Source organism: Hylaeus volcanicus, chromosome 5, assembly GCF_026283585.1.
Source record: "Hylaeus volcanicus isolate JK05 chromosome 5, UHH_iyHylVolc1.0_haploid, whole genome shotgun sequence".
Classification (NCBI taxonomy): Eukaryota; Metazoa; Arthropoda; class Insecta; order Hymenoptera; family Colletidae; genus Hylaeus; species Hylaeus volcanicus.
Window position 1 is genome coordinate 20672203 of NC_071980.1, and position 14689 is coordinate 20686891.

Here is a 14689-nt window from a genome sequence, read left to right on the forward strand (position 1 = left end):
TATGTGTAACCTGAATAATAAAAAAAAAATGAAGGAAAAAAACAACCGGCTGCGCAAAGAGAAGCCGCCACGGTATATATACGAGGAATTAAACAATCGACCGATTGTTATCGGGCGTGACGTCTAATAAATATGCAACGGGAATGCATCTACCTGGCGGCCGACGGAACAAAAACATCGGAGGGTACCCCGGAAATTGTTTAATGGCAACGGTAGCACGGACACGCCGACGGCCTCCGAAAATGTCTACCTTCCATAGCACGCCAATTCAAAAGCGAGTCCAATTTCAGCGCAAACAATGACGTTAACGTTTATTACCTGTTCGCCTGGTCGCGTTCGTGGCGCGTATCGATCGCTCGTAATCGCAACCTCATTAAAAACGAAAAAAAAAAAAAGGAGACCATCAATGTCAAGGCTCGCGTTTCACCAGCCTTTTACTTTCCAACCAGTAAGAAAGGAAAGCATTTTGCGAGCGTCGATGATTTAGAACAATTTTCTTGAGCGTTTCGAGGCCCCTTCGTCGTGTTCCGATTATTAAATAATAATTCAGGCATCCGGTTCGTTATGTTCTCAACCTTACTGATCTGGGTCCTCCTCGTTTATTGTAAAAGGTATTCTAGAAATTGTGTGCAAGGAATGTTGAGTAGGGAAAGTGAGTGAAAATTTAATTAGGGTCTATACATTAAGAAGTGTTTGCGTAAGAACTCGAAAAATGTATCTTAATAAGTAAACGTCTTCGGCTGGTTTTGTTACTGTTAATATTTCAAATAAATCTTGCAGAGAATTCCATCTTAAGTTCTGCGTTAAAAATTGAATACCTTTTTCTCTATCCTCTCTAACAATTAAAAAATGATTAACATCGTATGCATCCTAATCAACGTATGCATAGATATATATGAGAATGTTGATTTGCTTGGATAACTATTTTCGTCGGTGAAAATAGCGTTAGAACGACTCATCGAAAAGTACATATTATGACGTGTTCGTCTCTGATAATTGGTTTTGTTGTTTCAAGAGCGAGCCACGAGGCGTCTCGACGCATCGACTATAGCTACTACGAGTGACGGAGCTAAAAAAAATAGTAATCCTTGAGCTAACATATACGTTAAAAGAAATGTAGCTGGTATTCTTGAATTTAGATGAGGCTAAAAAACAAAACAAGTGTCGAGATGATACGCTAAAAATAGAGGTTTAATACTGTCGGAAGTTTCACGGATGTTATCTGACCGTCAACAAGTTAACTCCTTCACACCCACCACATAATCGATACACACCAGATTAAAACCGTTTTCATTATAATATATCGGTTGTTTGTTTTCCTCTTACAGATTATTTTTCAAGCCTGGCGTCTGATTAACCCTGTACTGCGATTTAGTGCGACATTGCGATTTTTCATTGCGATTTTTCATTGCAATGATATGACAGACGTGAACGTAATCTACTTTATTCCCAATAATGGTCACTGTCGAGAGGAACGTCACACGAACTCTGTTCCCGGAACTGGTCGAACTCAAAGGTCATGGAAACCTCGACCGTGATCCCCATTGGGCACTTCGACGCTAAGCCCATTAAAAGGATCGAAAACGATCAATACGTAAGAGAAATCGACTCTTATCGACCCTCTTAATGAGCTTTCAGTCAGTTTTGAAGCTCGTTCAGCCAGGTTTTAACCCCTGGAGTGCTATGAACGCATGTATACGCCTGGCGAAAGCTATCGATGCGGACTATGGACGCATATATACGTTTCTCGATCTTTTCTGTCTCCCCTGTAAATCGATCGCGATTTATATCAGCTATCATTTGTCTATTTTGTTATTTGACAAATAAAACTCTTGTTTTGCACGAGTTTTATAAGGTATGATGCTCGAATAAGTGATTGACTTTAAGTGTGATCAATTGCTTTGTTTGTACTATCAAGTAGCACATGATACTTTACGCGTGTTTTTCACGAAACGACATTTTTCTAATTGACTGCCACGATAAGACAAAAATGATGAATCGATTTACTTGCAACTTGGTGGATATGTTCGATAGTTTCGATCAATTTTAATTTGCAAAGCTGCCTAGTCCTAGTCCGAGGATTAAAAAATCCTAGTCCGAAATATAGTCACATTCATATAGTGTATGTAGATTAAGAATTTCTTTATTTTTTTTTTTCGTTTAAAAAACTACAACTGTTATATCATAGCAGCCACCAACAGCGATTTTTTTTATTGATTCCTAATCATCGCACTCTAACTCGTTAGCGAAGCATTATTTTGACTTATAAAAATTCAACTCGCTGTCTTAGCACTAATTAATGGACACACAAAGTTTCAAAGCTATTCGTGGCATAGTTATTGATATTAAAAATCCCAAAGATCACTCATGGTCAAATACTGAATCGTTCTAATCTTTGGCCCTCGCGTTAATTCTTCTCGGAATACTTTCAGCAGGGGAATGAAAAGGATGCGGAACGATTGCTGGGAAACAGCGAATCTTTTGCGAACGGTGCACGACGGAGCGGTTTTCACGTTCAAAGACGCGAGACCAATCGGTCGTTCGATTGGAACGAAATTTCCAAGGGTCGGCGAGAATCGGAAACGAGCGCTCGGGGCTTCCGGCCAGCGAAAAATAGTCTTGCCTGGCGTGTCTCGGTAACTCGAACGAAACCAATTCGACCAGGGACGGGCTTTAATCGTGTTTCAAGCGAGAATAAACGACCCAACCTCGACGATCCTCTCGCGTGCACCGTCAGGTATACGCGCGCCGCGATCAAGTTCAACGACCGTAAATTTTATTTACGAAAATCCGAACACCCTCGAGAAGAAGCCCAACCCCAAAAGTGGGCTCCACTTGGCGCGACTTTAAAGGGCGTTTTCGCTCGAAACGTCGTTTCCACCGGTGCTCTTTTAGGATTTTGTATACATATAATATTAACCAGAGATGAATATAAAGGGTTTCTCAAAAGGGGCTCTGGGATTTTGTTTATTAATAAAAGACAAGTGGTACAAAGTTTAACAGCTTTTCAAACGAATCTTTACTTCGAGCTTTACGCAACTAAATGTTGGATGATGTCATTTAACTGTCCATCGTGAATACGCTGGTAGACATGTTTTGTTAAAGAAAAATAAAATCCTAAGGGTCCTTTTAGTTTGTTAGAACCAGAATAGAGCAAATTTTTAATTGTATGTAGAGAATGTACATCTACTGGTCAGCATTTAAAATATTGTGCATACTGAATTTATTTGTCCTGGAAAATTTCGAATTAAAAAGCAAGGTTAAATGTTTGCGTGCTCCTTCAACGCGCATAACGATAAAGTTTGATATATGCAGGACAAGTTCTCAAGATTTTGTGCTAACAAAAAGTGGAAAAGAAAATGTTTTTTGCCCACTTTCAAAGGCGAAAGACCCCACAACAGGACAATCGAGCCAACCTGAAGATCATACGAACGGTTCGCGGCGATTTGCTTAAGCAAACTTAACGGTTTGATACTCGAGTCACGAATCAGCGAAAGAAACATACACTTTATCGATCGCAAGTTTCACACTCGAGTCTCGAGACCACTCCTCGTTGTACCAAAGACGGAACATTTTATAACACTGGTTCAATTTTTTAATAGCGAAGAATGAAACTTGTTTGTTAAGAAGACATGAATAAACATCTCCGGTTTCCAGTCACTGTATCATTGCAAATGTTTGATAACAGAATTTCTAACAGATGAATCTTGGCACCTCCGTGCAAAGCAGCGTTAGTTTCCAAGAAATGAACCATCATCATCTCGTGTTTCTGTTTATTTTCTACAATAACATTCATCACAGTCTTTAATCCTGTAATTACTCTCTCATTTACTTCGGAGCCTCGCTGTCTTATCCTCGCCGAGGTAGTCGTTATGCATGCCCATTAAATAAAAATGCTTGGAAAAAAGGACGCAAAAAACTTATGAAACGATCTGACGCAACACAGCGGAGAAGGCGGTCTGAAACTTGCAATCAATAGATCAAACCCATGGCTACTCGCATTTGATATTGACTTCCAGCTAGAGGCAAGAAAGGGGGAGGGGGATGAACACGATTCGATCCGTTACCTGGCAAACAAAAACTACACTCTAAATTCCAAAATGAAATTATATTTCACGTCGAATAAATAAGACCTTATCTGAATACCGATGGAATAATGATAACGGACCAATCCCTGTACGATGCTCTTGCGTGTCGCCTATTATTCGAATAAAACATTACCCAACTCTGCTCCGAACCTCGTCGATGACACGAGTTGGCTCGAGTCGACGGCAATAATTTCTATAAATAAAGGTGAACGTTTAATCGTCGCCTCCAGTTGAGCGGCACTGAGGTTACTACGGCCGCTCGCAGACAGCGAGGCGCACAACGGCAGGCGTTCGCGCAATATTGTGTCATTCGAGATTGAATAATCGCATTTCACGATTCGAAAAGCACAATCGATATCGCGCCGTGTGTCCGCGGGCTGGATAACCGATAACGGAGTCGATAGAGAAAACGTGCTCGTCGCCGAACGCCTTGATATCGGCGTGGATCGACGCAGAAATCGATCGAGAGAATTCGAGGGACCGTTTCTCTCGCGAGCTGACCCTCTTTCAAGTAAACGAGACGCGACGCCGCGAGCCACACGCCTCCAACTACCTTCCTCGTTGTTATATAGGATCTGCTATTAAGAGGTTTCATTTTACAATTTTGCGAAATTTGTAAACCGTCAAACAGACGGAAACAGCGGTCTTATCTGATAGCTGAGAAATAAAAGCTGTAGGATTTAAGAAAATGAACGATATATGCTCAAAGAGATTATGTAGCTTCTAGAAAGAGGTAGCTTCTAGAAAGAAATAGTGAAAATCCGTTACGAGAACCGAAACAATTGGATCGTTGCGCGACAAATTTCTTACGCGCGTTATTTCAAGAAATGGAGACATAAATTGACCGCCTAAATCATGCGATCTCACACCGTTAGATTGTTTTCCTTTACGTCAATGATCCGCGAACAATTCAAGCGCTTAGAGACGACATTAAGGCGTCTGGCCACCCTGAGCGCTCGCCAGATGGGTACTATTCTTAAAAAATTCATAAATGCCAAAGTATAGAAAAAAATATTTTTATGTTTTGACACATACTAAAGAACGGTTTAATGAACACATGAAACATTTTTTGAGATAACAAAAAAAAAATGGCGGCGGTTCGATAATTTTGGTGAAGGCCTTCGGCACGAAACGCGCGTGGGATGTCCTATCGTTATATTCATTAGGTTGCATGTGAAAAATAAAAATAAAATATTAGATTGTTTCTGGAGTTTGTCGCAAGAGAGTAGCAATTGGATTTTTTGTTTCTTTATTTTTCACCGAAATTTCACGAGAAAAATCGTCAATAAAAAAAAAACTAATCAAGTAATCGCAAACATCCATTCCTACTCTTCAGATAATGTATCTAAAAATAGTGTGTACAAATTTCAGAGCAATCGGATCGATAGTTTACGAGATTCACGTTGTACCATTTCGAAAAATGTAGTTTCGAGATAATCCCAAAAGAAAGTGAACGTGCGGTCCGATTGCTCTGAAATTTGTACACACTACTTTCAGATACATTATCTGAAGATTAGCAATGGATTTTTGCGATTACTTGATTCATTTTTTAATTAATTTTTTTTTAAGAATAGTACCCATCTGGCGAGCGCTCAGAGTGGCCAGACGCCTTAAAGGTGTTATTCGTGAAATATAGACGGAATTGTGCAAACACGTAATGCAAAACTTCCTGAAAAGGATGAATATTCGTCAGAAATCCCTAGGTGGCCATTTGCCAGGTACTACATTTAATCGTAAAGTTTGTATGTTGAACTATAATAGAGATATTAATACTTGAAAAAGGAAGATGTCTTTTTATTAATTTAAAACGGAAACTCTTAATGGAGGACCCTGTATTTCGGAGTGTCGCGGACAAACAGCTATAATTACCATTTACCGGCACCTACCCGCGAGTAATTACCATTTTATTTGCATGCGGAATAATGATTTAATAATAGTGCACTGGTACCCGATCCCTCCGACAGCGTGCTCCATCTACGTTCAGGAATAAAACGGGACAGGTAGGCGGAAAACCGTGAGACTAGCGTGAACATTTTTTTTCGGAAGGGGCTTGGTACATATGGTATTTTATTAAGTAAAAATTTCTCCATGCAGGTACACGTTTACTAAGAAACGTTTAGGCTGATATTAACAAAATTGTTCACACTTGTTTTTTAATAACAGGACTTCATTTATACCGAGAATTCTTTTAATGTTTTCAAAAAATTTCAAAAAAAAAATTACCGCCGCGCAAACTTTTCAACTTTCTTTTCAACATTGAACAGTTTTTTCAAAATCAATTTTTTAAAAATCAATTAGCTCTAGAGATAAGAGCACCTTTGTGCCAGAAACCCAACTTTTCAGTAAACGCAAAAAAACTAAAAATTTGTATTTCCCGCTCGATTATCGATATAAATGCTATCTAACCGTATTTCTTTTTATCAAAATCGAATAACACTACCTTTTTAATCATTTACTGTCTTTTTTACCCTAGAAATTCATTGTTTTCTTTTACCTGAATTTTTTTTACCACTTCCAGTCCTCCAAATTAAATTCTGATTGCAGAGAACTGTTCAGAATCACTTGAATTTGTTGACGTTCCAAGCCCCTTAAGATGCCACAGCGAAAATAACAGGAATTGATCATGATCGTTGCGTTACAATACTCTCGTGAGTATTAGTGGTAGAATTATAAAACAAAGCTTGCCAAAGGGAAGATTTGTGATGAGAATAAGTCAATTCTAAATGAACAAAAACATAAGCGAATAGGAACCGTACATATTTTGCTGACTCTTGTGCATATAAAAAGAAAAGCATATATCTAAATTCATGTTTGTCTAAGCCTCCTAATTGATTTTGATAAATCGATTTCACTTATTCAAGCATTACTTCGCTAATAAGAATCTGATGAAAAATCTACGTAAACCTAGTGTTAATTAAACTAAGTTTAATTAACGTTCTGTTCATAAATTTCGAAAAATGTCTGCTTCTTATAAGGGCCTCTCAAAGGGTCTAGGAATCACTGATCCACGGGTGAATACTGCAAGGCTGGTTTCCAATAATTTTAATAGAGAGGATATCTAAAACGGTCGGACCTTTGCAACGAGCTGAGTCGGCCGCTATAAAGCATGTTCTCCGATAACAAATAGAATCTTCCAAACCTTTTATGGGATACCTCGCGCACGAACTATCGAATTTCCATAAAACAATCCGTTTTCCGTCCAGCGAGGGGTGGACTCAAATTTAGGGTCGATAGTGTATCCACCCTCTATCGAATAAAAATAAACGCTGCGATCAGCAAAAACTTTCTGCTCGCGAGTAGTTCCCCGTCGGCCATGGAAAGCGACCGTCTCCGTATTGTTCTGGATGAACATTCTGTTCGGAAACAATTCGATACGATCGACTATTCCTCCGCGATTTTCTGCGTAACAAAACATCGAAATCGAGACTGCGATCGACGAATTCAGTCGATTTAATTCGAACGGAATAGTCAGTGCACGGGGTTGATGGTACACTGCCAAGGCGATGGTGTGTGCGCTATATAACGAGCGACGGAAACACGACTATGCAACCATCGAATCGCGTGCCACTGATAACTAACTTGCAATTTGGAATTATTACATTTGCAGAGAACCGCAATTCCGATGACCGTGTGTGCGTTTTTTGCATAACATTCGCGAAACTGACTCTCGTTAAGAGGGAACACATCAACTTTCAAGATAAGAAATTTGGGCATTTTTTTTAACGATATCGAACCTGTTATATATATATATATATATAATTTAAATTTATTTATTATAAAAAAAATTTCGATTTTCACAAATTTATTACCCCGAAACTAAGGCCTATTCAATCAAAGGGACACGTATCTCTTTTTTTCACCTTCAGAATAACCAACAAAATTGACATCGATATCCCAGGATGAGTCACCTGAGCTTCCCCTTAGTAAGTATATTTATTCACTATCAGTTTCAGTATCAACGGATAGTGTATTAGGCACATAATCTTACAATTGATTATTGAGTCTATTGGGCCCGTCTTGCACATGTGTGTCTTCCTCCATATCTTTACGTATCTATTCGGATTCACTGGCCTTATAGCTCGGGTACCTCGGGATCGCTAAGCCCGCACTGCAGCTATGATCAAACATAGTTATATGAGGGGTTACTCACTAAACACCACCCATTTTCATATTTTCCTAATTACTTTCTGTTCATCTTGTACAATTTATTCGCCAATTAATTTATACGTACTGAGAGGAGCTCAACGCAGTGAACACTGACTACTTCAAGATGCGAATGCGAAACAGAAGGGACATAATCGCGAAAAAAATCTCTTCGCGATATACCCGATATTCGCCACATACGTGATAAACGTACAAGCTTGGTATAGTTACATTACGGCACGCCGATTATCGTCCTACTATTCCACTAGCCTACCTTCGTCGTGTGGTACAACGTTTGCAATTAACCGACTCGTTGTTGAATTGGTTTTAAACGGTATCCTTCGCACGACTCAATTCCGCACGGCTGTGCCGCTAACAGAGCGCTATATAAATGAAAATTTTATTACGACGAAGAGCAAGGATTCAACGATATAAAACAAGAGGAACGGTAGCAGCGGTAGCAGCAGCGCTGACTCTCTTATTTCATTAGCCAATCGAGCACAAATAAGAAGTAGCGGAGTCTGAAGCCAGGTGACTCACACGCCGTGCTTGCGAGCACGCGAGGCCCGTTTGCTTTTAAATAGCCATGCATATTGCATACAGCGCCAAAGGGGATAGGCGAAATTTTAATCGAATAATAGATAACGAACGGAACACCGTGTAGCGAGTTACTCGCGTTTATTTCGTATAAACCGCGCGAGTTACTCGGATAAGCTTGCGAAATATAACTTCGTTGTGTCATTCGAGTCGTAATTTTTATTGAACGAGTAACGCATCAAAGAGATGCATTTCGAGTTGGAGCAAAAGTTGTTGCAAACTTAAAAGAGTTTCAATTTATTCGCGATTATATTGCGGTTTTGAGGGACGTATTATGGATGGAACAGAGATTCCTATATTCACAAAATATGAAGCAGTTATATTAGGGGGACCAGAAAGTAATGTCGTTTCTTTTACATTAAATTCTAACAAGTAAATTTATAACAAGTTTTTATTTTTAATCAATCGTGTTGGCACTCTTTACCAACAACCTTTCGTCATCTAGTGTGCAAATTTTCAAACTCAGATCGATAAAAATCAATTGGTACACAATGACCTAATAAATGATAAACAAGTATTGACATCTGCAGAAACGACATTACTTTCTGGTCCCCGTAATAGCTTGATCTGTATAAATGGTTTTTTAGCCAATCGTTGCACAGATGCGGCGAGTTCTGTCTAAGAGGCGCAAGCAAGTTTGGACTCTGTCTCTTAAATATCGAGGTACGATCGATATCCTCGCCATACTCGAGACTTGCTCCCATCTAGTGCAAGACGATGAGCTTTGAGAAGGGGAATACCTGTGCCTCTTAAACAGGACGTGGTGTTTGAAGTGGTTGTTTTCATCCTAAGATTTCTACGTGAAATGAATTTGAAAAAATTACCAAATACATATACTGTAAAACATACCTGAAATATTCTCAAAGTTAAAGAAAAATAAGAAAAATGTTTCTCTGTAAAAGAAATCAAGAACACTCAATATTTGGCCTCCCAATGCGGTTTTCCCTTTAAATTTACAAAACATCCTGACAAATAACTCGCTAAGGGAGACCGTAATAACACCCCCCACAATTTACATAAACACTGTCAGACAAAACAGCTGAGTGCAGGTCGCGATAGAAACTTTCGTGACAACCTAATAGAATGGCTACTCCTTCGGAGTCGCACAGGGGTCGCAGATGATTATTGTGGAATCGGGGACACAAACGTACGCAAATATTTGTCACTGGAGTACCTGATACGACAGTGATGAGCAAAACCCTAGGTCTCGAATAAATCTGAAGTTTGCCGATATGTTTGTCTCTTTTGAACATTTTCCAGAGAAAGAAACGAGACAAACACATCGGCAACCTTCAGATTTATTCGAAGCCTAGGGTTTTGCCCATCACTGTTAAGGTCGATTCAGACTATACGACACGGACCGGCAACGACACGACAAAACATTCAAACACGCGTTTTAATGGAACTATTCACACTTAACAGACACCGACCTGAACGTTCCGCCAACGGGAATAGTGTGAATAGTTCCATTAAAACGCGTGTTTGAATGTTTTGTCGTGTCGGTGCCGGTACGTGTCGTTGCCGGAACGGCCGGTGACGGCCCGTGTCGTATAATCTGAATCGACCCTAATACGGAACGGTTCTGACAGTTATTTACCGGGATGAGATCGAGCCGATGGTCCGCGCAAGCGACATCGCCCGACGTTCCCCATCCGAGCACGTGCACCAAACGCTTTCGATCACGGGGTCGTCGATTGCACCCTCGAATTCGCGCGCGTTGCACTCGCGGTGTCACCTTGAGACAGTACCGTCCCGTAGCGCGGGTTGAACGTGCCGTGGAGACGCACAAAGAAACGGTACGAGGAACTGGTTCGACGAAGTCGAGCGAGCGTTCTCGGGCGCGCGCAACGTGCACCACGAACAATACGATTTTCTAGGAGTAAACGGTGCAGAAGAAGGTGGAGGCGACGAAGGAGAAGCGGGAGGGGAAGGGAGGAGGTGGAGGAGGAGGAGCAGAAGACGGCAGGAGGGCCGCGAAACACGTGAAAGGCGATTTAAAGGGAAAAAGAAGGAGGTGGCCTTTAAAAAAAAAAAAAGGAAGGAACACGGCGAACCGGTCGCAGCCTCCATTCGTCAGCTGGGTGCTCAACTGCAGCCGGGCGCGGTGACCTCGAACGGAGCTTCACGGAAAACCGAGTCAATTTGCAAGCAATAACGGTGTCACGCCGCATACGCGTCGTTTTCATCGGTGATTTAACGTGCTTTCGTGCAACGCAACCCGCGCGCGTGCGCTCGCTCTACACGCGCACACTTTTCCCGGATTTTACTTTTCCGGCTGTTGTTAACCTTACCGCGACCTCTGGAGTCATTTCGGAAGGTGGTTTCCAAGTTGAGTAGATTCTAGACTAGAGCCTCAATTTTTAGGAATTTTTTGTGTCAAGTATTGCATACATATTTACTCATATTTTAACACTTTATTTACCGGGAGCCTATTTATAGGCTTTTCAATTCCAGTATTTATCTTTTCGAATTTATTTACTGTTTTGATGGTTGTCTACTTACGATGTTCAGTTTTTGGAAACAGACTTGACTTTCAATGTACCTAGTAATAGTATGAAGGAATTATTGGCAGCCTAAATTGGCATATGCTGCTGTAAAAAATTCTTTTTTGAATTAAAGACTGTTTCTAAATTGCCCGGTAGATAAAGTGTTAAGAATATACGTAATTTATTTTTAACACTAGGTTTACGGAGATTTTGTGTCTGATTTCTATTAGCGAAATAATGCTTGAATAAGTGAAGTCGGTTTACTGAAATTAATTAGGAAGCTTAGACAAACATGAATTTGGATATATGCTTTTCTTTTTATATGGATGAGAGTCAGCACAAGTGGTTGGCCAGAAGTATAAACGGTTTCTGTAAAACCTTGCGAACCTAGGAATGGATAAAAATGACCGTGTTTCGTAAACCTGGTGTTAACACTTTATCTACCGGGCTATTTAGAAACAGACTTTAATTTAAAAAGAATTTTCTACAGTAGTATGTGCCAATCTAGGCTGACAATAATTCCTCTATACTGTTACTGGGTACATTGAAAGTCAAGTCTGTTTCCAAACACTTAACATTGTAAGTAGATAACCATCAACACAGTAAATAAATTCAAAAAGCTAACTACTGGAATTAAAAAGTCTATAAATAGGCTCCTGGTAAATAAAGTGTTCATGAAATTAATGACAATTAGACGTACTATAAGCGCTTTTGTATGGTCTCTTTTGGGAAGAGTATGTTCGTGACACTGTGTCAACTGATCTGCTTATTCGAAATGAAGAAATCTTGTCAAATTTAAATTGAAGACATATGCGTGTACATATTTCACGGACAAAAAATAAATTCTCATTTTCCTTTGACTGTGTTCTTAACATTTTTGGTTGGTTTTAACTAGTTATTACTTAAATGATTATTATTCAAGTTATTAAAGACGAGAAAATTTAATATGGTCTAAACTAATGTCGGGAAAGCTTTGCAACATCGTTGCCAGTTTATTTAAATGTCACTGACACAAGAGGTTCCCTCCGACCTGACGGCACTCTGGAATCGCGGTCATCGGTCGCCTTACAGGTGATCGAAAGTACACCGTAGTCGATTGTGACAGTTCAACGACATTCGCCTCTACGACTGCATGAGATAAAATAAACACACCTAAATTTCGACGCTAACCCAATCTTCGGGACTTTCAATTTATTTGATTAATTTAAAAGTATTTGTGTTTGGTTTGAGTAAACGATAGGTTTCAAATCGAGGATATTAGCAACCTTGTTGAACAACAAAATTCAGACAGAAAAATTAGCATAACGATCCTAGAGAGAGCCCTTTAATCCTAATTTTATTTATAGAAATTAGTGATAACTAGACGGCGGATCTTTATGCAAAATAAAATCTTCACGAACGTGCCTACAAAAATTGAACCTAAATAGGAATTTATTTTATTCTGAAAATATTATAACATGAACTATACTTTCAATCGTTTTTAACATTCTTCCATATTGTTTGCATTTTATAGGTTCTTGCACATTTAAGTTTCCTATAAATGCATAAAGATCCGCAGTCTAGTGATAACTTTATTACACTGACGAACACTCAACCATTGATGATTTGTTCCTTGAAAATTTATAAAATAAAGAATTATAGTAATCAAGTGAAAAATTAAAAACGAGGTAAAGGGTTAATGATCTTTCCTACATAGTCGCATACACTTTGATGAATTTAGAATTCAACTATATCGAAATATTCCCCGAACTCATGCGAACAGTTCGAATCGCTGAGTCAGTCGCATATTTGCATCGATATATCGAGGCGACGAAATGTTCACCGATATCTGTATCATATTTTCCGAGAACACACAATAGATATTCTAAATAATAATACAAATTAACCTCACGACTAATCCTGTAGACTAAAACTACTTAAATCAGCTGTCCCTTTGTTCGACGATAGAAATTGTCTGAAACATGTGTACATATATCGAAAACGGTATTGTAGACACGAAAGAGTTAAAACAAAAGAGGTTGCCTCATTGCTTGATACCATAACACCACAATTCACATAAGCACGCGAAGATGACGGGAAACTGAATATTTTTTCAATTTCTTTTCTTCGTATTTATAGAAAGTTCTATAAAAATTCACTGAAAATGTCACTAAAGCCGAACGCGTAGAATGTAGGTATCATTCGACCTCATCTCGACGAGCCGAATATAAAAATGAAACAATTTTTTATCACCGAACAACTTCAAGAATTGAATTGCACGAAAATTTGAAAAAAGAATTTCATATCAGCGATGAAACAAATGTAATAAGCCTCGATAACGGTCAAATGACAAGTCCTTCGAAACCTCTCAATCAAAATCTTCGTCATCCACAATTTGTTGCACCGTTCACGTTTTTTCGACATCGATTTTAGATTGTCTTTTTGTACCATTTGCGCTAATTCTACCACGAATATTTCACGATGTGACATACGTTCTGAACATTCTGGATTAGGTTAAAAAATCTACAGCGAGTGAATTCAGTGACCGAACTTCATATCCGGTGAAAATCTTTCAGAATCACATTACACAAGGTTTACACATTTTGACATTACGATTATTCACTCGATTACCCGCGCAACATATAAATTCCTCTGTACATGTACAATTTAACTTTGCATGTATTAATATTAAGACGTGCATAAAATTGGTTTTCAACCAGTTACTTGTCGAAATAAACGCGCACAATTTTAGTGAATTTTTGATTTCAGTGTACGAAATTGCATTGGATAATTGTCAGAAATAAATCGTATTTCGATGCCGATCGTAACAAGTCAAATTTTCTCGGAGTTCTATCACGATCGTAAAAAGAGAGAATTCGAGCGACGACGAAGGGTAAAGAAAAGAGACGTGAGTTTTTGAAAGAAGCACCGTAAACCGGTCGGTGCGTTCGTTCATCAGCTGAGAGACCAGCTGAACCCAGCGGCCGCTGTAACCTCAACCTTTCTAATAGGCCGTGTTTCACGGTAAACGATTAATCCTCGTTACCCATAACCCCTATCGACAGAGATAACGCTGAAATACCTTGGCGTATAGGTTTCATCCACGGGCGAACGACGAAACGCGCGAAAACACTGGCTTTTCGGAGATAAAACTTTTTGAAAGCCCACTCACAATGGAATCTTCCAGTAGACTGGCCGAGCCGGCAAGCCGTTCCCTCTTGCGTGCACACCCACCGTTTCGTCCACTCTCTCGACTTTTACACGACCGAATTATTCTCCTGTAAACCGTTTCGGTTTTCGAAACAACAGAATACTCCACGACGAGTTTCAACCGTCGTTTCGTTGAGTTACAAAACACTTATTTGCAGCAGAAACGTTGCGGTGCACATACCGCTG

General features: G+C 39.5%; 1 protein-coding gene across 2 annotated transcripts in view; it reads right to left on the minus strand.

Annotated features, from left to right (window-relative positions):
* Positions 1-14683, minus strand: part of LOC128876298 (sestrin-1) — a 254459-nt gene extending 239776 nt beyond the window's left edge. The window contains exon 1 of one of the 2 annotated variants that reach the window (XM_054122534.1): positions 14466-14683. The gene's annotated coding sequence lies outside the window, so the exon portion shown is untranslated. Of the gene's footprint in view, positions 1-14375 lie in introns of both variants that reach the window. The other variant, XM_054122533.1, reaches the window with a different exon arrangement.
* Positions 14684-14689: the final 6 nt, after the last annotated feature.